The 25,098-nt window shown below is 41.1% G+C and overlaps 1 long non-coding RNA gene across 2 annotated transcripts in view; it reads left to right on the top strand.

Annotated features, from left to right (window-relative positions):
* LOC140916892 (uncharacterized) overlaps nt 1-24,866 on the top strand; it is a 34,208-nt gene extending 9,342 nt beyond the window's left edge. Inside the window, exons 2-5 of one of the 2 annotated variants that reach the window (XR_012160684.1) lie at nt 11,987-12,067; nt 14,963-15,118; nt 15,475-16,079; nt 24,768-24,866. This is a non-coding gene — a long non-coding RNA (uncharacterized lncRNA). Of the gene's footprint in view, nt 1-11,986; nt 12,068-14,962; nt 15,119-15,474; nt 16,080-16,786; nt 17,316-24,767 lie in introns of those variants that run through there. The other variant, XR_012160685.1, reaches the window with a different exon arrangement.
* The last annotated feature ends 232 nt before the right edge of the window (nt 24,867-25,098 follow it).

A 25,098-nucleotide genomic window follows, 5' to 3' on the forward strand; every position in this document is an offset into this window, starting at 1 on the left:
TGAGTTTTCAGAGAGCCCGGAACAATAGCTCTGAGAAGTATGATCTACCACATTCCTCTCTGTTAGTTATTAATGTGGATAAAAGATGGTAATTTAATTGTCAACACTGTTAACCATTTCCCTGATGACCAAAGCATGTAAGGAAGGAGAGGTGTGTGATCATATTATGAAAATCTGCACAATCTCTTTCGGCACCACAGATTCATTGGTGCTCATGAGAGGACAACCTTGTCTATTTTCCTCAGTCTGTAACATGCCGCTACTGAACCACAGAGAAGGAGGGGAGCCAAGGTGAACAACTGAGACTTTCGCTACACTTAAAACTTACTCTAGCATAGCTAGGAGTGGGGGGCGGGGGAGGACAGGACAAAACAAAACATACATCCCTGGCTTACATAGTTATTCTGACAAAAACCCTAGTGTAGATGCAGCTATGCCATCAGAACAGTGTTTCTGTCAGTATAGCTAATGTCATTGGGAGAGGTGGCAGAAAAACTTCTTGTCTGTGTTAGTGGCTTCTACTCTAGGGGGCTGTACCAGCATGCTATACCAACACAGGCTCCAGAGTGTACGCATAGCCAGAGTCTCAAAGGAGAGCCAATCATCCAGAGTGCTCAGAGGCACCCAAGCCCCAGGGAGAAATAGCCATATTCTGAACCCCAGAGGGAAAAGCAAATCTGAGAAACCCAACAGATCACACAATCATATTTTGAACACCTGCATTGTCTACTGTGAATGAAATCCCATTTTGCTGTCTCACATTGGTGGAGATGGATTTGTGGCTGGAGTTTAGAAGAATACCACTTTCTTTTTTCCCGTTTGACCCCTGAATATGCCTTCATAAAAAAAGTATTCAAACTTGAAATCTTATGATCTTAATACAATCTACAAATATTTTGTGCAGCTCTGTAGAAAACTAAGTCCTGTCTAGCTAGAGTTTTTGTACAGTATCCAGCATCCATTGCGACTTCAATGGGATTTGTGGTTGCTCAATACCTCAAAGTATCAGGCTGCTAGATAAACACAAACATGGTAGGATTATAAAGGAATGAAAGAGCTCAAGGAAGAGACAGCATCTTGTACTAATGTTCTCTAGACACAGACAAAAATAAGAGATGCATTGACTAAGTAAATAATTGATCAATTTTGCTACATTTTAAAGATATTTAAAAGGAAATTGTTGCTTCTGGCTAAACTCCACTTTTCATTTATTTTTAATAGGTATTTAGCTTTATAATGAAATTAAAACAGAGGCTATTTATTAGACTTTGTTCAATCTAATTTACCTTACCTTTTAAAAAAGCTAGAGCATAATATTGGTTTTCAGAAGTATACAATAAAATTAGTATAAAATATTTGTTGCTACAAACCTGTTAATGTTGGTGCTATCCAAGCTCTTGAAAGCTGAACCCCACTCCTGGAAAATTAAACTAATTGAATCTCAGCTGCAACCTCGCCATGTGTTGTTAAAGGACTACCCATCTTAGTTATGTGCTTGTGTAAATCTTCATAATATATGTCCTTGCCTCTCAGGTATGGCCTCTCCTCTCTTCCAGACTGATGAGAAATGGCATAGTTAACCATGCTGACAATTAAATAATCATAATTGGAAGTTAGACTCCATTGAAATGAATAGAAAAGTTCAAATCTTGGAGCTATTGTTTCAGGCTTTCTGCAAACTCAGGCAGACAGCTCAGAATCAGTTAACCTCACTTCACATTTTCAGGGCTTTCTTCACAACCATAACAGTGAAAGACTTGCTTTCATTTAAAAATGAAAGCTGAAAAACTAGAGAACAATTTAGAAGATGGTCCACACACCCCTCACGCACCAGCTAGTCCTTTATGCTCTCCCTGCCAGAGGGAAATGCTACACTTCGCGAAACAGTGGTTAACATGGCAAAGGAAGGTTCATTGATTCAGCAGGAGAGTGAATTTGTGTGGGGGGGTGGAGGGTGAGAAAACCTGGATTTGTGCTGGAAATGGCCCACCTGTTGATCACTTTAGATAAGCTATTACCAGCAGGACAGTGGGGTGGGAGGAGGTATTGTTTCATGATTTCTGTGTGTATATAAAGTCTGCTGCAGTTTCCACGGTAAACATCTGATGAAGTGAGCTGTAGCTCACGAAAGCTCATGCTCAAATAAATTGGTTAGTCTCTAAGGTGCCACAAGTACTCCTTTTCTTTTTGCGAATACAGACTAACACGGCTGTTCCTCTGAAACCTGTCAATAATTGGATAATGACAGTTTAACATATTCCTGCAGCCCCCTCCCCCCCATTTCATTAAAATATTGTGATCCTTTGTACTGTCTTGGTATAATAGCTACTCCTATCAATGGATGTGCTGAAAATGCCCCCATGAAGGAATTAAAGAATGCAAATGTGGAATACCAATTAACCTCTTTACAATTAAAAATGTCCCTATCTATTATACCACCCATTAGCGATACTCTAGTTAATGGTCTGTTAACATTTCCATTAGACCTTTTCCCCCTGCACCCACACAGAGCTAAATCCTGGCTAATCACCTTGAAAACTTATCCGTGGATTTACATGGCACCACATACATGGTTCAAATGAGGTAAAATATGGATACACATTACTTTGAGCCATTACATTCTAAGTACGTACACATCTGCTAATGTACATTAAAATATACTGAGTGATTTTGCAAGATGTTTTTCTCTCTCAACATTAATACAGTTATTTCATCTACAAAAAAACAAAACAAAATCCCTAAATAATTGTGGAGGTCTGTCTCAAACTAATATGGTGAAAGTTGCAGTTTGAAGCTTTGTCCATAACTGACTCCTTTCAACCAACATGTTTTACATGATAGGATTGTCTTTTCAGGAGATTTGGGACAGTGGGTTATGTTTTGTGCTATGTGCTATAATTCCTAGACACTGCAGGGTCAATTAAGGACAAGGGTTCAGCCTTAATAGCTCAGAATCCCCTGACATCTTTATGGTTAAGCCACACTCTCCTCATTATTGTAATGCAGACTTTTGCATGTCAAATTCATTACAAATTTAACATGTTCATGTATATTGCATTTGTCAGTCCTTGAAACATTAAAGACATATTTAAACATTTTATGGAGAACTAGGGAAAAGAAAAACAAAAAGCACTGGTTATACAGACAGGAAAAAAGCCATATGAGCTAAAGCCTAATCTACAATTTAACTCTTGGTTTCACCATTATATTTCTCAATATGTTCACAATGGTATTGACTAGTGCTTGTAAAAATGCACTGGCAACATTCTGAGTATTTAACTTCCACCTAATTGTTGAACTTATTCGTCTGTCAACTTTATTCTCACTCGGAGGCTATGTAGCTTTGATGTGAACTAATTAAATCTGGGCCATGTAAATGGACTACCACTCAGCAACAAAAAGCTGTAAGATGCTCACTGGTTTAAAAGAGTTGTAATGTGTTGAATAAAGAATGACTGACTTTTGGGGAGGCTAGAGTTTTTTACCAGATGTATTTGGATAAACTGAAAATCCCAACACATTTTATGTACATTATGCATATTGAATTATCAATTAAAAGAACTAAGTTGTAGTTTGATGCCCAGTTTTTGTGCACAGAATCCACAAACTTTAGAAGCAGAAAACAGAGGTTCTGATCCTGCATAGATGTGCTTAACTTTGAACCCTGGGAGTAGTTCCATTGAATTCAATAGGACTACTCCCTTTCATAAAGTTCAGAACATACACAGGGTTTTGCAAGATTGGGGGCTTTGTATGATTACATGACACCAACTAATTTTCTAGTTTACCATTTGTGTTGTACCTACTTTCTAACACTGACAAGCTTTTCTTTATCATGAAGCTATAACAAGCAGGTGTATGCCTTAAATAGGAAAACTGAATGCATAGTAAAAACAAACCAAAAAAATCCCCAAAACTTCTTACAGGAAATGTATAATGGTGACAGAGTGAAAGTACAGGCACTCCAGTCCAGAATCCTGTAAACTGGTGTTATGAGGTGGGTTAAACCTTGTTGAAACCAGTGGGTGTAACAGCTGCCCTTCATTTGGGATAAACGTAAGAAGCAGTTAAGCTCCTTTATGGAATCAGATAGCTGAAGCAAAGGCAGCTGCCATCCAAAACGTAGGCACATGCAAGGCACATGTAGGCAGAGGGATTTCTCAGGGTATTATTTTATGAAGGTTTTTGTGACTGAGATAGAGGAATGAAAATCAGAGAAAAAGAGAGAGAAGGCAATAAGGAAGCACCAGAGAGCCAGAAAAAGCACTGGGAACATGGTCCTGAGAAAAAGCTAAGAGAGCTTTTGGGACTGAGTGCTGGCTAGAAAGGGGTTTGGACCTGTCAGCAAAGAAATGGTCTCCTGCTGTTTGATTCTTGCTGTGTTTAGAGAAATAGGACTTTGTCATGCTTTTGAAAATAAACATGATTGCATCAGAGAAATATCTGGTTCCAGCATCAACTTCTCCTTCTAACTGAAAAACGGCAAGACTCTGAATTTTGGCCAACTACTCAGGTCAAAAAGAGTTAACCAATAGAATATACCTGAAGCAGTTAAGGATTTCACATACCCCATTCCAGGCCTGAAAGAAACTACATTATTCAACTAGTATTGCTATCCATGTAACCTTTTCTTTTAAAAAAAAAAAGTAAATTCTCAACATGTCAACTGCTTTCATTTATGTAATTCCAAACCATGCCTGTCTATAGAACCAACAATGTGAAAAAACCATGTAGCTCTTGCTGGACCCATTGCTGATTCAAGCAGGTGAATGGCCAAACATCTAGCACAGGGGATAAAATGACCTACTAGTGGGGCACAGAAGATCCAGCAATGGCACCCGTGGTCGTTGTCCACCCTTTAGTAACTTTAACAGATTAAGGTCCACAAGGCCAAGGTTCAGTATTTGCTGCTCAAGTAGAATTGTCCATAATTATTTATCATTATAAATTATATAGCATCACTGGTGTGAATGGCATTTAGAGACACATGAAGACAAAACCCCTGCCTAGAAGAGTCTAAGCAACTGAACTCCACTAGCAAGCGTGCACATGATGACTGTGTGCATACACCGCTGCAATAACTGTGCATTTAAACTGCTTACAAACATAATAATTCAGTTGACTTCTGTTGTTCTAAGAGGATGTAGGGGAAAGAGGAGCAATAGACCAGCCTATAATAATGTGCTTCTTGCTTGCCTTGAGTTTGTATATCAAACATCAGTTACCTTTTTGTTTTGTTTGTAGGATTCTGCTTTTAATAATTATTTCCAACATGTAAACCAGGTGATACAGAAGAAGAAAAGAAATGAGTATTTTGGCTATCACAGTGCACAGATCGTCAATGGTAAATGCAGTATCCTGTTTCTAACCTGCTGCTTCATAAACCATTGACATTCAGTTATTTATCCAAGATAATACTAATGACTCTGGATTAATTGGCAAAAGTCACACAGTAGCACAGATACAATCATATCTTCAAACAACCTTAAATTTAGTATTCTAAACTGTTCACAGATTTAATCAATCTGAAGACCCAAAATGAGTATCACAGGCCTAGAAAAGAAAATTATGCTTATTCCTGTTTATTATTTAGATTACAGTCATCTCCAAAATGTGCTAGCTGAGAGGGAGACACGTTCTCTTCCTGAAAGAGCATACAATCTGAAAGACCAAAGCAGACCAAAGTAGACAAAGCAAGGGAAAGGGTATAATTAGAGTTAGCTGGATGTTTTCAGTGAAATGAAATTCCACTAAAGCCAAAACGTTTTGCTGAGCCATATCAGTTTTTGATGAAGTTTTTAGTTGGGGAGGATTTTTCCCCCCAGAGCTCTCTGGTCAGAAGTGATGAGAGAGAGAGAGGCAGAGAGAAATTGAAAACCTGAACTTTTTGATTTAAAAAATTGATGTTTTGACAATTCCATTTTGTGACAATGTTCAAAAAGGTTTTGCTTTCATTGCACTGAGGATTGAAAAGACAACAGTTACACCTACATTTTCCTAAGCTTGGTTTTATCCCATCACTCCAGGTTATAACTCCCTGCAACACTCTACATAATTTCTTACTTCCTTGGTGTTTATGCCTATCAAATATCTGAAGTACTTTTAGTTTAGTTTACTGAAATACACCCCTCCACACAACCTCAGCTATTGTCTAGCCAAGCTACTCACCTTTAGTCTCTATAATCTTACCTCTAGATCTTTCTCTGCAGACACTCAGGCTGTACTTTTCTGAAATCCAAGATTTGTTGACATCTTTCTGATGTTGAGAAGCCCAGTGTTTTTATTTCTTCCTGAAGGTCCATTTGCATTGATCCTGTGTCTCACTGGTGCTTGCAAAACCTCCCACTTTAGCATCCAGTGCAAAGCTATATAATGGGCTGGTTATCCCTGCTTCCAGTTAATTAAGAACAATGCTAAATAAATATTACAATATTAATATCAAAGTCAGTTCTCATATACCTAGGGGGTAAATCCTGAAGCCTCCCCAACATGCCCAACAGTGACAAGTGCCTTGGACATAGGGCAGTAATGTTTGCCCCACTAAAGGGGGGGCAGAATTTGGGGAGATCTTATGGGGCCAGCAATGCTAAATAATATAGCATTTGAGTGACGTCTCACACTAGGATAAATTAAGAGTAACTTCACTGAAGTCAGTGGACTAATATTGTAAAATTGGTGTGAGAGGGGAATCTGGTTCACAAAGACTTATAGATCCAACAAGTGTTTCTCATGTAGAGAAGCATGCAGCCCAAGGAAACTATCTTGGAAATCCCTCTAAATCTCCTCTTCGATGTTCTTTGTTCAACAATCATAGTTTCTACATTTACCACACACACATACTCACACACCCCAACCCCTATCCATCAGCCAAATGGCATCTGATGCCAGCACTTGAATAAATGAAAAAAGAAACAGTCTCTGATATTGTTCCAGCTGCGTAGATTCACTCCTCAAAATGAACAATTCCAAGAAAGATACATAAAGTTCTTTTTTTCGTCTATTATCCATGCCCTTTTTTTTTCTAAATTTAATTCCACAGAACACACACAAGTACTCCCTAATCTTCAGCAAAACAGGCCTTGAAGTTTAAACTTTCCCTAATTTAAACAGAAATCTAAGAACCAATGTTCTTTTTGTGGGGCTTTTCTTTTTAATCATGGCAATGATTCAGAGAGAAGATATGAAATAGTAAAGGCAACTTGAACTTTTTGTGAGCATACATCAACTCCAGAATGAAAGGGGCATTATTACTTCTTATCTGTTGCTTCTCATTATTCATCTGTTTCATTCCACTTCATTGCTGAGATAGTTTAACATTCCTGATGTCAGATATTTTACTAGTTTAATTATAAATATCTGCAAGGGATAAAAGAAGAGACAATAATGCAAAACACAGACTATGGGATTTGTATTTAATTTCGAAAGAGCAAAATGTTGTTACTACACAATTTTAAATGATTTAACTCAAAGGGTACTTGATAAGGGTGTGACACTTAGGAGTGCTGAGAACAAACGGAACTTTATTTCTTGGTCCCGTCACCTGACCGAGGTCACGGTTACAAAGAGCAACATAACGGGCACACAATACCAAAGGTCCACTGACTCTGCTTGGTTTCTCTTACAAGCCCTACAATCCCAAATTATGAAAATTAGTTTATTTCAAAGCACACATCCATTCTAGATTAAAATGAGCACTGGCTGAAAGGTTTACACATGAGTCATCTTAGTGGAGTAAGGGGGCTAGGACTTAGCCCCAATCACAGGGGCTGACTTTTGTTTTTGCCAGGGGGTGCTCCTCTCTGCACCCTCCCCCTGTGCAAGTGGGGCCTCGGTGGGAAGAGGCCGAGTGAGGGTGGGGCCTTGGTGGGAAGAGGCTGAGCAGGGGCAGGGCCTCTGGGCTGAGCAGAAGGCAGAGCGGGGCCACAGTTTGGACGCCGGGGCCCACAAAAGACTAATCTGGACCTGCAGTGCTGAGCAGCCCCTAATTTTTTTTTTGATGGGTGCTTGAGCCACGGAGCACCCACAGAGTTGGCACCTATGGCCTCAATTTTAAAAATATTTTGAGCGCTCCCTACTCTGCCAGATACACTGGCCCTGTATACATGAGAGAGCAATGTTGTCCTCTAGAGTTTGGTACACCCAGGGAATGAGGGTTCTGCTGCCACCACACCACCAGCTTCTTCTTTAGTTCAAGGGATAGAGTTTTGGCAACAGCATTCTTGTCCCCGCTCCCCACGTACATATCACTTGTATAATTGTCACAGATTTCTTACACATTCATTTTTCCTATCAGAAACCATGGGTAATTCAAGCAGCGACACTGACAGCAGCCTTAGAAAGAACCTTTCATCCTCTTCTCCTGGCTGATATATGACAATACCAGCTACCAGTTGTTTGCAAAAGGTTGTAAGTGAGTAAAAGACTATGAACACGTTTCTCACATTTGATGTGCAGAACTCATTGCACTCTTGAGACAATCTCACATGATTGGCACTAATCAAAGTATATAAATCATGACAGCATTGACCCACTTGGAAGAGTACAGGAATCCTTTCCCTGATATAGATTTTCCACTAACTTTCTCTGAGCACTAACCTAAGATGTTAGCATCCTTTATGACTTCTTTAACCCCTTTGCTGCACCAGTAACACAAGCATGTCAGCAACTGTCTTGCATGAACTCAAAGAAATGTATGTTTCTGTACACACTGTCTACAAGGAGGGAGCACATTTTCTAAGACTTAACTATATACCATAGTTACATCATGTATATCAAAAACTATCAGTTGCATACAAGTACCTCTAACACTTGTTACAATGACCAGTTATGAATGACCAGTACAAGTCACAAATATACTGTTGACTTCAATGGGAGCTGCTAATGTAGCTGCCCAAATACGAATTTAGGAGCCTCATTTTGTGCATCCGTTTGAAAATCTTGGCCACCATATCTTGCTCTTAACATCACATGATCAAAACCTGTGGCTAATGATGCCGTCTCACCTTTGTAAATGGCAGTGAGATCTCTGCAGGAAAAGTGTAGGCACCAATTATGATAATTTCAGAGAGCCATGAAACTAAGAATTTCCATACACAGCAATCGAAGCAAACCTCCTGCCACAGCAAACTCCTTCAAAAACTAAAGCAACACCTTAGGAGGCCCTAGGCACCCTATGCATGAAAGCTAACAGAAGTACTGGGGAAAATACTTCCATCATATGAGCATCCAACTCACCTCTGAGTATAATTTTGGGGCAATACAGCCAGGGCAATACCCCGCTACATACTTGATCAATTACATTCCCTTCTCGTATCAGTTAACTATGTGTTTCCAGCTATATCGAAGGACAGGAGACACTTGATATGGATTTAATCAGGCTGCAACTTTATTATTAGATGTCTGGGACTACCCGCAGATAAAAGTGTACAGTATTTATTCCATAACTACCTGGGGGGCTTTCATCAGCTCCCCCTCTTTTTCCATCCAGGTCCCTCCAGCACATCCATTGCCAGGACCTTACTATCCACCCCTCCTCAGAGGAGGGTTAAGGTGGGCTACAAGAAAGGGGGGGGAGGTTGTCTCCTTTCCATTCCAATCATAGGATCCCCAAACCCCCTACTATTCCATTCCTTTAACCAGCACACCCATTTTAAGTCCTTTACCAGGCCATTTATCTGGTCATGCCTTCCTATGCCTTCTATGACGAGATAACTGGCTCTGTGGGTGAGGGGAAAGCAGTGGACGTGTTATTCCTTGACTTTAGCAAAGCTTTTGACACGGTCTCCCACAGTATTCTTGCCAGCTATTTAAAGAAGTATGGGCTGGATGAATGGACTGTAAGGTGAATAGAAAACTGGCTAGATCATCGGGCTCAACAGGTAGTGATCGATGGCTCCATATCTAGTTGGCAGTGCCCCAAGGGTCGGTCCTGTGGCTGGTTTTGTTCAATATCTTCATTAATGATCTGGAGGATGGCGTGGATTGCACCCTCAGCAAGTTTGCAGAGGACACTAAACTGGGAGGAGAGGTAGATACTCTGGAGGGTAGGGATAGGATACAGAGGGAGCTAGACAAATTGGAGGATTGGGCCAAAAGAAATCTGATAAGGTTCAACAGAGACAAGTGCAGAGTCCTGCACTTAGGACGGAAGAATCCCATGCACCGCTACAGACTAGGGACCAAATAGCTAGGGAGCAGTTCTGCAGAAAAGGACCTAGGGGTTACAGTGGACGAGACACTGGAGTCAACAGTGTGCCAAGAAGGCCAATGGCATTTTGGGATGTATAAGTAGGGGCATTGCCAGCAGATCGAGGGACGTGATCATTCCCCTCTATTCGACATTGATGAGGCCTCATCTGGAGTATTGTGTCCATTTGGGCCCCACACTACAAGAAGGATGTGAAAAAATTGGAAAGCGTCCAGCGGAGGGCAACAAAAATGATTAGGGGATTGGAACACATGATTTATGAGGAGAGGCTGAGGGAAATGGGATTGTCTAGTCTGCGGAAGACAAAAATGAGGGAGGATTTGATAGCTGCTTTCAACTACCTGAAAGGAGGTTCCAAAGAGGATGGATCTAGACTGTTCTCAGTGGTAGCAGATGACAGAACAAGGAGTAATGGTCTCAAGGAGGGAGCGATAGCTCAGTGGTTTGAGCATTGGCCAGCTAAACCCAGGGTTGTGAGTTCCATCCTTGAGGGGGCCATTTAGGGATCTGGAGCAAAAATTGGGGATTGGCCCTGCTTTGAGCAGGGGGTTGGACTAGATGACCTCCTGAGGTCCCTTCCAACCCTGATAGTCTTTGATTTTATGCAGTACCTGCACTGGATGTCCAGCCCCCTGCTTACAAAATAAGTTGCAACATCTAGCCTACCACCTTTTGTGCTCACCATAAAAAGTCTTCCCTGACACCCACCATGGGAAAGGAGAAAAAAAACCCACTCCACCGAAGACAATATGGTAGTGAGGGGAAAATTCCTTCCCAGCTCCACTAAAAAAGGAGCAACTAGTGCCAGGGGTGCTGGAACAATTTATATAGTGAGGGTGCTGAGAGCCATTGAACCAAACTGTAAACCTTCTATATAACAGAAACCACTTTCAAACCCACAGCAGGTTCAAACCCCACCTGATAATCACACCTCAAGGGGAGGGGGGCTGGGTGCTTCCTTCTTGCCTGCTGTGAGAAGAAGGGGATTTCCAAGACCAGGGCTTGCACCTTTAAAGCCCTCCACCCATTACATTTCCAGGGGGTGGGTCAGTGCTGCAAAGCTGACCACCACCCACCTTTTTGCGGTAGTTTCTGACCTAGTCTCCTGCCTCCCACCCCCACCATAAAGCACAACTGCCTTCCTCTGGCAAGCCTGGACAATGTCTTACACTGCCCCCCCACACACACACACACTTTAGGAGTGGTGTGGTCAGTTTGGGATGCTGACTCCACTCTATCATCCATCTCTGGTCTCCTCCTGAATATCTTTCAAGTTTCCTTTACCTGGATCCCCAGCTGACACCCAGGCCATGTCTACACTTACCTCCGGAGCGATCAATCCAGAGGGGGGTGATTTATCGCATCTAGTGAAGACGTGATAAATCGACAGCCGAGCGTTCTCCCGTCGACTCCGGTACTCCACCGGAGCGAGAAGCATAGGAAGAGTCGATAGGGGATCATCAGCAGTCAACCTACTGCAGTGAAGACACAGCAGTTAGTAGATCTAAGTACGTCGACTTCAGCTACCTTATTGACGTAGCTGAAGTTGCGCAACTTAGATCGATCCCACCTCCCCGACCCACCATGTAGACCAGGCCTGAGTGATAGAAACTGGAGGGAAACTAGAAGGTCACTGCTAGCTACTTCCAATTTCCTATGAATTTGCCTCTACTGTCAAAGGAGGAGTAAAGAGAAACAGATCTGAGGAAAGGAGGTCTGTGATTTGGGAAAAGAGAGTTTCTTCATCTGATTCCTACCTTTGGCCATTTTTTTTTCCAGGACACACTGTCTTGGAGGAATTGTTCTACCAGGGGTCTCTCCATGATGATCTTGCTCCAAAGAGCCAGCAAAGGAGGGGATGTGAGTATCATGGCCCCACAATCTCACTATACTACTGAAGTAACATGGTCACTGCTAATACTATGGCTACAGAAATCATCCACTCTGAATTTGTCTCAGCTCAGACAGTTGCACTAAATATCACCTTCTGATAGTAGATGGTTAGAAAGTATGTCAAGATGTTAATCTACTGAATACGTGCTTAATAAAATGACAAAAGTAAACCACTGGGTGAAGCCCAAGAACAATAGGCTAAAAGAAAAAATAAAAAAAACAAGAAGGGAATCAGTCAAACATGCAGGGAAAAAATATAACTAGCTGAGTTAGAAAAAACTTTTAGAGAAAGGATGGTTAATAAAGGTATTGCATTAATAATATTCCTTCATGCAAATCAAGAAAACATGACAAACATTTCATGCCAATCTCTCCCTCCTCAAACTCACATTTTGAGCACTGGCATTTTGTCTAGTGACAAGCAAGGATGAGTATCTATTACTGAGTATCAAGGATGAGTGTCTTACTTCATCCTGATAGTCTGGGTCAGGTTCTAAGGAAATCTGGGACTATGGGCATAATGCCTGTCAAGGTTCCTTCCCCACTCTGAATGCTAGGGTACATATGTGGGGACCTGCATGAAAACCTTCTAAGCTTACTTTTACCAGCTTAAGTTAAAACTTCCCCAAGGTACAAACTATTTTACTTTTTGCCCTTGGACTTTTCGCTGCCACCACCAAATGTCTAACTGGGTTTATTATTGGGAAAGAGTCATCTGGAAACATCTTTCCCCCCAAAGTCCTCACCAAAACCTTGCACCCCCGCTTCCTGGGGAAGGTATGACAAAAATCCTCACCAATTAGGTGACCACAGACCCAAACCCTTGGATCTTAAGAACAATGAAAAAAGCATTCAGTTTCTTACAAGAAGAATTTTAATAGAAGAAAAAGTAAAAAGAATCACCTCTGTAAAATCAGGATGGTAAATACCTTACAGGGTAATTCGATTCAAAACATAGAGAATCCCTCTAGGCAAAACCTTAAGTTACAAAAAGACACAAAGACAGGAATATCCATTCCATTCCATTCAGCACAGCTTATTTTCTCAGCTATTTAAAGAAATCATAATCTAACGCATATCTAGCTAGATTACTTACTAAATTTTAAGACTCCATTCCTGTTCTGTCCCCGGCAAAAGCATCACACAGACAGACCCAGACCCTTTGTTTCTCCCCCCTCCAGCTTTGAAAGTATCTTGTCTCCCCATTGGTCATTGTGGTCAGGTGCTAGCGAGGTTATCCTAACTTCTTAACCCTTTACAGGTGAAAGGGTTTTTCCTCTGGCCAGGAGAGATTTTAAAGGTGTTTACCCTTCCCTTTATATTTATGATAGTGCCATGCGGGCCACCCAACAGCCACAACCACATCAGAGGGTAGATTGATGGTGGTGGCTCCTACACCCACCTGGCAGTGACAGAAGCATGGCTAGGGATCTGCTGTTCTCAGGAGTTTGATTTGGAACCAGGTGATTTCCTCCTTGGTTTTATATGGCTTCTGGAGGTGGTTTGAAGACTTAAGCAGAGAGGTTTATGCTCAGTTCACATTTTCAAACCTTTTCTCCCCCACATACTTGAGGGATAGAAACAAAATTCTTTTAAAAATGAAAATATGGTGGCAGACACTCTGTCCAGGAAAGAGGGCTCTGACCTGCTGCCTCTGGGTCAGCCAGTGGCTAGCTCTCCTGCAGTTTTGTAAGGGGAACCCTACCAGCATCCCAATGCAAGGGGCTCACTGATATCTGACAGTAAGTGCCAGCTGGCCTGACCAGTTCAGTGTATGTGTAAATTGGTGCTTCGGTGCAATGGTGCTCCCTCTTGGCCAGGCGTGATGTGCACCTGAACTCACTCGGCCTGGCGGGGATATTAATCTATTGGTGCCCAGGGGTCTGAAAACCCTCTCTGCTCTTATGGCTGTCCAGGGTGGTGGTGGTAGGGGAACCCAGCCTTGTCCACACCACTGGGTTCCAGCTCGGGGCCCTCAAGCTGGATCAGGGTCCGTCAACTCTGGCTGTGCCCTGAGCGCTCCTTCTTGCCTTCCCCCAGGTTTCTGGTCACCTTTATCTAAGGTGTTGGGGAACAAATACAAACTTTAAATTCATGTTGGTTTAAAAGCGGTCCGTGAAAATCTCCCCCCCCCCCCCCCGCTTTCTTTCAATCAAGGACTTTAAAGGTGTGCCTACACTGTAGAAAGGACTTTCAGGGTATGCCTACATTGCAATAAAACACCTGTGCCTGGCCAGCATTAGCTGACTCGGGCTTGTGGGGCTCTGGCTGTGGTGCTATACAATTGCAATGTAGACATTTGGGTTGGAGCTGGAGTGGAGATCCTCTCCCCTAGAGGGCCTGATCCAAAGCCCACAGAAATGAGCAGGAGATTTTCCATTGCTTTATAAGGACTTTGAATCAGGCACATAAATCAGCACTAACTCTACTGAGGCCAGGGGCGAATCGTACCCTATATGTTCACATGCATGAGTTAGATGGAGCTAGCTGTAGCTGACCTGAAAATTTAGAACAAATTACTTTAGACAATGCTGTAAAGTCTATAAATATCATGAAACAGCTGTTACATATTTGCTGCCTGCCTATAATTTTCTCTATTATGAAAACTTAGTTTGATAACACCAATCTGAAACTACCAATAAGCAGTGATCAGGAAGGGTTTTAAGTAAAAATTTTAACCCTCTTGTGAAATTCTAATACTTTGCAAAAGAAGATTGAAAGTCCCAGTTTTAGTTCAGTTAATAAAATATTGTGTTTGACAAAAAAATCTGTAACAAACCATGCATTTTAACATTAATATCAACATCAATATTATTTTTCTACTAAGCCCTGACTTTATTATATATTCTGTTTTAATTGTAGAGCACTGAGAGTTACTAACCAGGCCTGTCAGAACTGGGACTCTACATGTATTCTGGGAGTCACTGTCCCTCAGACAGTCACAAAGGGCCTGATCCTCCTCTCATACCGGTATAAATCAGGATTCACTCCAGGGAAATTCTGTAGGACCTTTCCAAGGTATAATACACCATTCTAGCTCCGTCAGTGTATATATTATGCCTACCTAATCTCTTTCTAGACTCAAGTTAGAGACTGTAGGCTGAATGTCTGAATGGGGGAGGGGGACTCTGACCTATCTTTCTGTTCTCCTGATCCTGGGGCAGCCAATGTTTGATTATTTTATGAATGGTATTTAATGATGCTGCCTGAGAAAGGGGACTGGACTCCATGACTGGGGAGGTCCCTTTGTAGAGAAAAAACTGCAAATTCCATTTTGTTTAGGCACTTCGCCATTTTGTTTGTAAGGAGTTGTTGTTTGTCCACCATGTTGGTAAGCTTCTTCTTGAGACAGTTGGTGCCTTTTTCTCTCTAAGGCAGGAAAGAGCAAGGATCACATGGCCTGTGATCTGCCTAGTAATAGGAAAGCATAAAAGACTGCTGCACCCAAGAGGAGAGGCTGTCCTTCCTGGTGGCAGCGCAGTACATATCCTAGCCAAGACTTCAAGGGATCTACAGAAGACCAAAGAAGAAGATCCAAACTCCATAGTTCCATCTATCAGTTCCTGATTGATTTCTATCTTATCTGTATCCTGAACTCCTGTGTCCTCACCTTGATGTCCTGATGTATTCCATCCGTGATGTCCTCTGTCGTTGGTCCATTCCTCTGAACCTGGTGTAGTATACTGTGTACCTCTGTACCTTAGCTGTAGTAAATTCTCTTTTGTCCTTATGGGTTTGGGACCTTGACTTTATGTCAGTTTGTTGTGCCAACCTGTACCTGTATGCCCTTTGTGTATTGTTTTGCTGGGGGTCCAATAAGTTACTGTTTCCTGTTTGAGTCACTGTTTAATAAACCAGTTTGCTTTATAGTTAATCCTTCCCTTAATTTTCTCTCCATTGATAGATGTGGTTGGGGGAACGAGTCTGCTGTGTGGGGACTCTGAGGTGTGGAACCTACAGCACATCCAGTTAACCACAGGTAAGATCTGAGTCCTGGTTAACACCTTTCTGTCCTAAATTCTTCACATCCACAGATGCATGTGCATAGGTAATTGACCAGATAAGGTGCATCCTACTAGAGAATCAGACAGACACACAGCAACTTACAAGGGTGTAATTTACCACTCCATCTTGCACATCAAAGTTGTCATAAGGGTATGCACTGCAGGGCCAAAAGAAAGGCATGTGTAACAAGGCATAAATTGTAATAGTCCCCACCCTATTGTAATGTACATCTTACTATGCTTTCTTTCAGCACTTTGGCCTGCAGGTGACACCAGCTTAGATTCCCTTATACTCACTCATCAGTCTGTGAATATAAGGGAGTTGAAGGAATTCTGAGGAGGGTATAACAGAGTATACGAATCTATGTTATGCCCCGTTAAACATCACCTATGAATATCCCTCCAAAACTCTTCAGGTCTAAAATTAAAGGGAAAATGAAATGGAAAAAGCTATTCCACCAAAGAGGAAGTTAGGCTATACTGGAGTCTCCAGAACAGGATATGTCAGATAAGACGTGTTGGATCCCTGCTGGGTGTTTTGTAAGTTGCTGAAGGATTTGGCTGGGTTTCTATAGAAACACATTGATGCTTTTATATATAGTCACTATGCTTTTCAGCTGATGGCATCATACACTTATCTGTACATGTGTTTTCCAGAATTGTTCTTTGTCTTTCAAAACAGGACACCAGATAACGAGGATGCCATAGATACAGTTGAAGATGAAAGGCTTTCTGTACTAATGATGAAAGACGTAAATAATAGTAAAACCATCATTAGAATATGTTTTAACACTGTCAAACGTTACCTGTAAACTCATTGACCAGCTCCAAAGCTTTAAAAGTATAATTTCCGATTGCAAGAACAACAAAACAAACCTGTTTCTTCCCTTATCTGCAAAGACCTCCACTATCCTAGAACATGACTCCTCACCAGAATCTGAATTCCATATCTGTGATTTGAGGGCTGAAAGCAAATACCCATAAATATTTACTTAGCCATATTTCTGTTTTAGATTGATCACTACATGCAAAACAAGTATAAAAAGTCAAATTACAAAGCAATACAGAAAGCAGTCTGGCTAGGACACGCTGCAGTTAAAAAGTGTATTTAACACATGCATTGCTGAGTATTTTGTTTTCATTTCAGTTGCTGATATTCAGCCATCTGGCTTTCCTTGTGGCTTTTTTTTTTTTAAATAAATGTTCTTCAATTGCATAGGATACAGAAAGAAGAGTGAATCCATTCTTTAATAAAAACCACTGCAGGCTACAAACTGCTGTGCCATTGTTAAACCAAGATGAATCATTTGGCAAATAAAATTTCTGTACCAGAGACTATTTCCCAAAGAATTCTTTGTTATCCCTCTTAAGTCTTCCTTTTGTTCCCACTACTGCTCATCCCAACCACCAGATGGCTAGAAATTTATAATTAATAGTATTCATTAAAAAGAAATACAGGAACTTGAATTTTTGAATAGATGTGTCCATTTCTTTCAGTCTCAATGAAAAGTTAGAATTTTTGATAAAACAGATGGATATTCACCTTGTGACATGCCCAGGGGCAGGGAGTAATTTTGAATTTATTATCAGTGGATCACCTTTGAACCTACAGCATGCAAACATTAAAATTCAACTTGAGTTGTATGAAACACTGGATGATTAAAAAGTTTCCAAGTGATGAAGCACCAGCCTACTTCCCGTAATCACTACTAGCTCAAGCCTATGCAGTCCTAAGCACCCACAACTCCCTTTGCCTCCAGCACAGAACAGGATTGCGCCCTTACACAGCATTATCAAAAACAAGTCAAGATTTCCAAAGTGACCAGGTATTTTGGATGCCTCCATTTTTACGGTTCCAGCTGGGACATCATAAAGGGGTTTGATTTTCAAAGGGAGGTGCTCAGCATTTGCTGAAAAATCAGGTTCCTTTTAAGGCAACTTCAGTTAGATCCTCAGAAATTGAGACCCCCAAATTCATTAGTCACTTCTGGAAATCTTGGCCTGAAGAACTGATCCCGCAGTCTATATTTACACAAGTAAGAGTTGCAGGCTGTGCTCCGAAAGACTAAGAAATGTCATATAGGAATGTTGTTGTTTTTTGCAGGGAAGGGGAGACAAGAGAAGATGGTTAATTTTTTGTTTTTTTACACCATTTCTGCTTGCTGAATTAATGGAACAGTGGAACATATCTACTGTACTATAGATTATTTTTATTGTAGCAGCAACAAGAGGCTGTCAAATTCCCTCAAGACCTTACAATCTAATCTATGGGGACTCAAATGTCTTTGTTATGTATTTCAGATATTATAGGGAATAATTGTATGGGTGCATAGCAATTTAACATGTTCAATAGAAGGAAACATTTCTAGGACTGGGTAGTGGTGACATGCTGTGAACATGTTTTCATATGGGAATCTTAGAGGGCCTTATAATGGCAGGTGTTTTCTAACGTTCTCTACCCATATAGCCAGAATGGTTTGTGCTGGACTAACAACCCAATTCTTGTCAGATTTTAACATCCATTCATTTTTAATCCTCTTTCCTTGTTTATATAAATTACCGTGGCTTGTTATCTGTCAGGATTTGTATCTGTGAATTTAATGGAAATGCACTTCTCAAAATCACCCACACTGTCAACAGCTCTAATTTGTTTACGTTGAATCAGTCTCTCCACCCCGCATTACCCTTCTGTTTCATACCATTTATATTAGCTTGTCAGCTGGTTGGGGGTGGGGAGAGGGAAAGGAAGGGCTGCTTATGTGAAATCCTGACAGCAGGAAGATTGGATGGCTCCAGGGACTAACAATGAGCTTCAGATCCTTTCACAGCTAACCTATTAGTTCCAATCAAGCCCTGGTCAATAGTGACCAAAAGTTATGACCACTTTATTTATTTATTTATTATTCAATTCTATCTATTTTACTCGGCTGATTACGCACAAAGAGCTTTCTATGGTAGTGTGGTGTTCATTATTCATAATGTCCTAGCTGGCTACAATCGGTCAAGAAAGTCACCTAATGTTGTTCCTGGTCACTGAAGGAGGAGTGCACAAGGATGTCTGGTGCAAACACAAGTACATAGGTGAAATTCTCTTTTTGTGAATATTTACACATGCAACTTTGTCTATAGGCTCACATAGCTATAAGCTATATATTTCTTTATGTATGACAACTTGACATATATTTTTAGAAGAAATTAAAACCATTTGGCATGCAAGCCATTATTATTTACTAGGCATGTTGTAGTAGCATACCACTGGGACCAGTGCTGCACAAAACACAGCCAAGATGGTCCAAAAGAGCTTACATTCTTCTTTCCACTTCTCTTCTTCAAGTAACCTAAACAAGTAACCAAATCAACACACATCATAATACAGTTTATTGTGGGTGACTGTGGGAATATTGATAGAATACGCAGTGCTTGTTATTTAGGTCCTGATTCAAAGTGCTTTGCTGAACTGGGGCCTTAATGCCTGAAGGACAAATCATTGACTTATAAGACAGCCTGAGTGGCGGTGCAGTGGTCTGGGTTTCTCTATGAACAGTAGGATTGGGAAATCGGTGGCCAGGCCTAGTGGTTAGCATAGGGCTGGCACCCCACACCAGTCCGGGTTCAGAATCAGAAGGCCAGAAACTGAGAGTAAGATATCGGGAAACAGGCTGAGTCAGGAAACCAGGAGGTCAGGACCAGGAGACAAGAGCAGGTAGCACTGGGTGAACATTCCAAAGCAGGGTGAGACCCAGTTATACAGACAACTTCCTGTTCCTCCTTCTGGCTTAAGTAGGGGGAACGAGCCAATCAGGATCTCTGGGATTCAACCAAGCAGAGTCCAAGGGTGGAGTCTCCTATCTGAGCTGCACTTCAAGGAGTCTTAGTTCTAGGTGATGCCAATAAGCCTGGTGGTGGAGGGTTGGAGCGTGATGATCACCCAAGCTGAAGAGCCGGGTTGAGACATTGGGTCATGACAATGAGGGGTGGGAAAGAAAGGAATCCAATAGAATCTGTACTTTAGAATCCCACCTACTCCATGGCACCTACTTGTAGTCTTGAAGCCAGGGACATAGCCACAGGTGGGCTGGGGCATAGCCACAGGTGGGCCACAGCCCACCCACTTAGCATCCAGGCCCACCCCCTAGCCCTAACTCTGCTCCAGCCCCAGCGCTTGCCCTGCTATGCCCACCCACCCCACGCTCCAGACAGGAAGTGGGGTCCAGAGCTAGCCCCACTCCGCCTGCCCAGCAGTCCTGCCAGGGAGTGGGGTCGGGGTGCGGGGGCTTACCCCACTCCGCCCGGCCCTCCAGCTGGGGAGCGGGGTCAGGGGCTCACCCTGCTCTGTCCACCTGCCCAGCACTCCAGCTGAGGAGCAGGTTGGGTGACCAGATAGTAAGTGTGAAAAATCGGGACAGGAGGTGGGGGGGGGGTAATAGGCACCTATTTAACAAAAAGCTCTGAATATTGGGACTGTCCCTATAAAAATCGGGACACATGGTCACCCTAGGAGCAGGGTCCGGAAGCGGGAGCTTGCCCACCCAGCTGAAGTCAGGACCTACCCAAATGTCCCGTCCTGGCTATGCCACTGCTTCAAACTACTATAGTTCCCACAGTCCTGTTCCACGGATGGCAGTGTCTGTTAATCTCTGTAGCAATGAATCTATCAGCTTTGCCCCCCTTGCTCTACAGCCATCCTCTGTGCACGAAAGCATACTAGGAGCCCGCATGCGAAAGGGAATGTGTACCTCCTGTGTGGGCTGCCCACACAACACTGGTTCCACTGTATCTGGAGACCTCTGGAAGATGAAGCAGGGTTTCCACTAATGGAACATAATTATAATGAAGCATGACATCTTTATCATTATGAAGCCAAGTCAGAATTCTATAGGGGTTTACTCTTTATCGCCTACAGTTTAGAGAATGTGATCGTGCTATATGAAATGTGTGCATGGTTTGCTATTGCAACTCTGCTGTACATCATGAGATCCATAAACCTGGTAACTAGTCCTCTGGGGAATGGTAATTGTAAGTTGTTATGTTAAATAAAATCCAATATCTTGAACTGTTAACAAGGTGGAGACTCCTACTTTTTAAAAATATAAATAAAATACATCTCATGTCTGGGCTTTGCTTGTACAGTTTTCTAAATGTATTCTTCTGCCAGATTACCAAATATACACCCCTGTCCTACACACGTAGATGGACATCCTTAACTCTTAACCCTTCACGGCCCCATAGTTTGAAGGATTGAGGCTATAGCATGTTACTACATGGTTCTATTTTCCTCAGAAGATAGATCCCAGAAACTTAAAGGTCTTCCTCTTCCTAATGCTACCTCCCACTGATTTTAACAACTAATCCGGATTAATGAACTCATTCTTGGTGCATATTACTTTACTTGCCAACAATTTAACTTTATCTCATCTAGCAATGAACAAGACAGGTCCCATGCACATACAAAATTCCAAGAAATATATATTTAATGTCATTCTCCACCCATTTTTGGCTGCATTGAATTAATCAAATGGCTCTAGTTGTGTGCTACCTTTGTCAGTGCTCTTGGCCTAGATCCATGCCTGCCAGATCGACAATCATTTGCAGGCCAAACAGATGTTTTTAGCCTTTTGCCAGCTGTTCAGTTCTTTTAACACTTAGCACAATGTATTTTTTTATTCCTTTTTGTCTCTTTTGTATAGTGGCTTTCCCAGTATTGGCGGGATTTATATTGACTGCCAGCCCTGCTCTCTATGATTTATCTATAGTATTTCTGGATATTATGACAAACCTTTGTGCAGAAAGATGATAAAAATGGTTTACTTCATTTGATCAGGCTGAACTCACCACACTGTCTTATCATTTGTATGAATCTAATTCATACAACAGATACTTTTTAAATTGCTAGAACTTTCCTATTGAAGTCTTAGTTCTTATAACAACTAATCCTAATAACTGCTGCTATCATGTCGATGTGCTTCCATTATACAGACCAATTTTCAGGATTTTTTAAAAAAACATTATATGCATGTTCATGCTTTTGGCTAAATTTAGCCCACAGGATTTCAAATTGGGGGAAAGGGAAAAGAGGTGAAATCCTGGCCCTACCAAAGTCAATAAGAGCACTTTCATTGATTTCAATAGGGCAGGATTTCATCCTGAGTGAAATATTTATCTTCAATCCAAAATTTCTGAGTTTCAGAGAAAAACAATGTTAGGATGACCAAGTTTTCTTGTTTTTAAGATCAAAACTTTTTTTTAAAAAATATTGCAGATAAAGAATAATATGCACAAATTGTTACTGACATTTTGGAAAATCCAATTTAACCCTATTCATCAAGGCATTTTTTCTTACACAGCTATCTTAACAGAGATTTTTAATCACCATTATACTTTTTACACTATGTTGAGATGGGTCCAAACCAAACCCTTAGATCCCTATATCCATAAACCTTAGGAGTATTTGAAATTTGAGCTTGAAATCAGATCCAAATTTTGCTGCTCTCATACTTTGAGCCCAAACAGCCTAAACTTTGGGATTAATCTTGATGTGGCTCTAACTCTGAAATTTGTGGTTTAAGACCATCTTTAATAAAATTATGGTGGAGATTTGCTATGTGTGCGCATATGCACATGCACATATCCCTTAATCCCTTCCATTCCTCATTTCCTCCAAAAGATCAATTCCCTTTGATAGCAATGAAAGGTGAAGGTGATGATCGGCACCTCTGAAAAATCAGGCCTCTCTTATTACAGTGCCTAAGTTTAAATTTAGGAACCTAACTTTAGGGACCCAAGTATGAAGATGTTGGCCAAACCCTAAGGAAAAACAAGGACATTATCCACCCCACACCAGCTGCAACCTGCATCCACTATGTAACACATTTATGGTGAAGCTTCTTGGGATTGTGTGTATGTTTATCGCCCCACTACTGGTTTGAGTCAGCTTTTCTATAGTGACGTTGGGTACTGTGCTGGCTCTCCCCTTTTTAATGTTGTGTAAGAAAATGAAAGTTTTTGTAAAGAGCTCTTTCATACTCATAGGTCACTTTAATATCAAGAGCCAATCATTTACACAATCTTGTAAACAATAATATTGCTTCTGCCACAATAGTTTCACTACTAATTCACTTCAAGCTTGGTAATGACTGTTGTTCTACTGTTACTATTCTGCTGACATTAAGCACAGATTACTTTCACATCTTCAACAGCACAACCCTAACCAAATTACAGGGTGTAAATGTTAAAGCATGTCCTGAGTTTCTCTCTTTCGATTTGTAAGCTATGTTTCAGGTTAATTATAAACATGAAATATTCAATTTCTTTTTCAAACTGACACAGTAGAGTTACTCTGGGATTACAGTGGTGCAAATGAGAGCAGACTCTGTCACTGTGTTCCCGAGTTGTTTATATGCCATTAAAATGTAAGGTCAATTAAACTGTCTGGATACGAATGTACATTTGAGACCAAATGTGAGTGGTTTGGCTGGCTGCACAGCAGAGAATTATGTGGAAGCCACAGGTTTAGGAAAGGCTTTCATTTTTTCCAGTGGGCAGGGAATAGAAGTATTACCAAAGGGACACGGGGAATTTATGGTGCAAGATGCTTGGCTCATTCACAGAGCTAGGTGACATTTTTGATCAACTTTTTTGGGGGGGCAAGCTGTTCAGATTCAGCAAGACTAAATCATGCTGATTTCATCTAACTGTCTGTTTTGGAAAAAGCCCAAAAAAATCAGTTTCATTTCAACATGTTCCAGACAAGATAGTTTGATGTTTCTGTTTGAAATTACTTCACTTCAAAGTTTCCTTTCATTTAATTTTTAAAAAATCAAGGGTTTTAAAATGATCAAAATATTTGGGTTTTTTTAAACAAAAGATTTAGTTCAACCCAAAATGCAGTGTTAGACTCATCAAAATTGCAAATGAATTGAAAAATCTGCTCGGCCAGCTCTACTTGTTCATACCACATAATGGCATAATATTGTTGCACTCAGGTCCTGAAGAAGGGTTATTTATTCCTCCCCAAAAACACAATTTGTCTGGAGTCACACAGTTTGTATATAGTTTGATCTAGCCTAACATTAGGAGGTGTTCAGATTTAGGATTTTGATTCAGCCCTTTAAAGAGTTAAACACAGATGCTAAATTCAAATCTGGATCCAAAATTCCCCAAGGGTCACAGGAGTTACAATCTGGCATTATAATGCAAATCCATATTCAGAAAAGAGGCCAGGCCTACAGAAAAATGCAGAATGCATCTTACATTTAGCCATAGCCAGTAAATTATACATCCCTATAGCATCATAGTGGACTTTGAAAGAGCCCCCATCAATTAGCACAGTGATGATATTACTACAGTACATTAAGTCAAAGAACTGTGAAACAGGATGATCTGGTTGCTGATTAGGTAGATGGCACAGCAGAAGTACAAACATTTGTTGTGTTTTCGATATTACATTTTCCAATGTAAGGTATATAGCTCAGTGAGTAAACTTCTGTGTCAAACCTAGATAGACTTATGGTGATGACTTATAGTTGTATTTTCAGAAATGGCAGGTTGTAAATTTTTCAATTTTTTCTGGGTCATATTTCACTCGTGTCACAGCTTTCTTCATATATGCTGTAAAAATATTGTGAAAATGATAACCTGGTTACTCTGTGTGTATCTATATCCAGATCCACAGGAGAGGACACAGGAGAGGCTGGTTGGCCTTGCAACCATCTCAACAGAGCATGAGCTGGCCCAGACTGTGGACCTTTAGGAAGCAGTTCAAATCTTTGCAACCAAGAAGACACAGAAAGCACCACTTTGATTATTCAAACAGATAAAAATGCCAGTGTTTACTATGTAGACAAGAAAAGTTAACTTTCAAATGCCTGAACAGCAAATGTAAGTATTACTTAAAATTTTTGAACAAGGCATTTTAAGTTGTTAGTTCTCCTTTATTGGGGTAGGTAGCAGAGCAGTACCATGAGAGGAGTAAAACAGAAAGAAGGCAGAATTGAG

Source organism: Lepidochelys kempii, chromosome 9, assembly GCF_965140265.1.
Source record: "Lepidochelys kempii isolate rLepKem1 chromosome 9, rLepKem1.hap2, whole genome shotgun sequence".
In the NCBI taxonomy this organism is placed as follows: Eukaryota; Metazoa; Chordata; order Testudines; family Cheloniidae; genus Lepidochelys; species Lepidochelys kempii.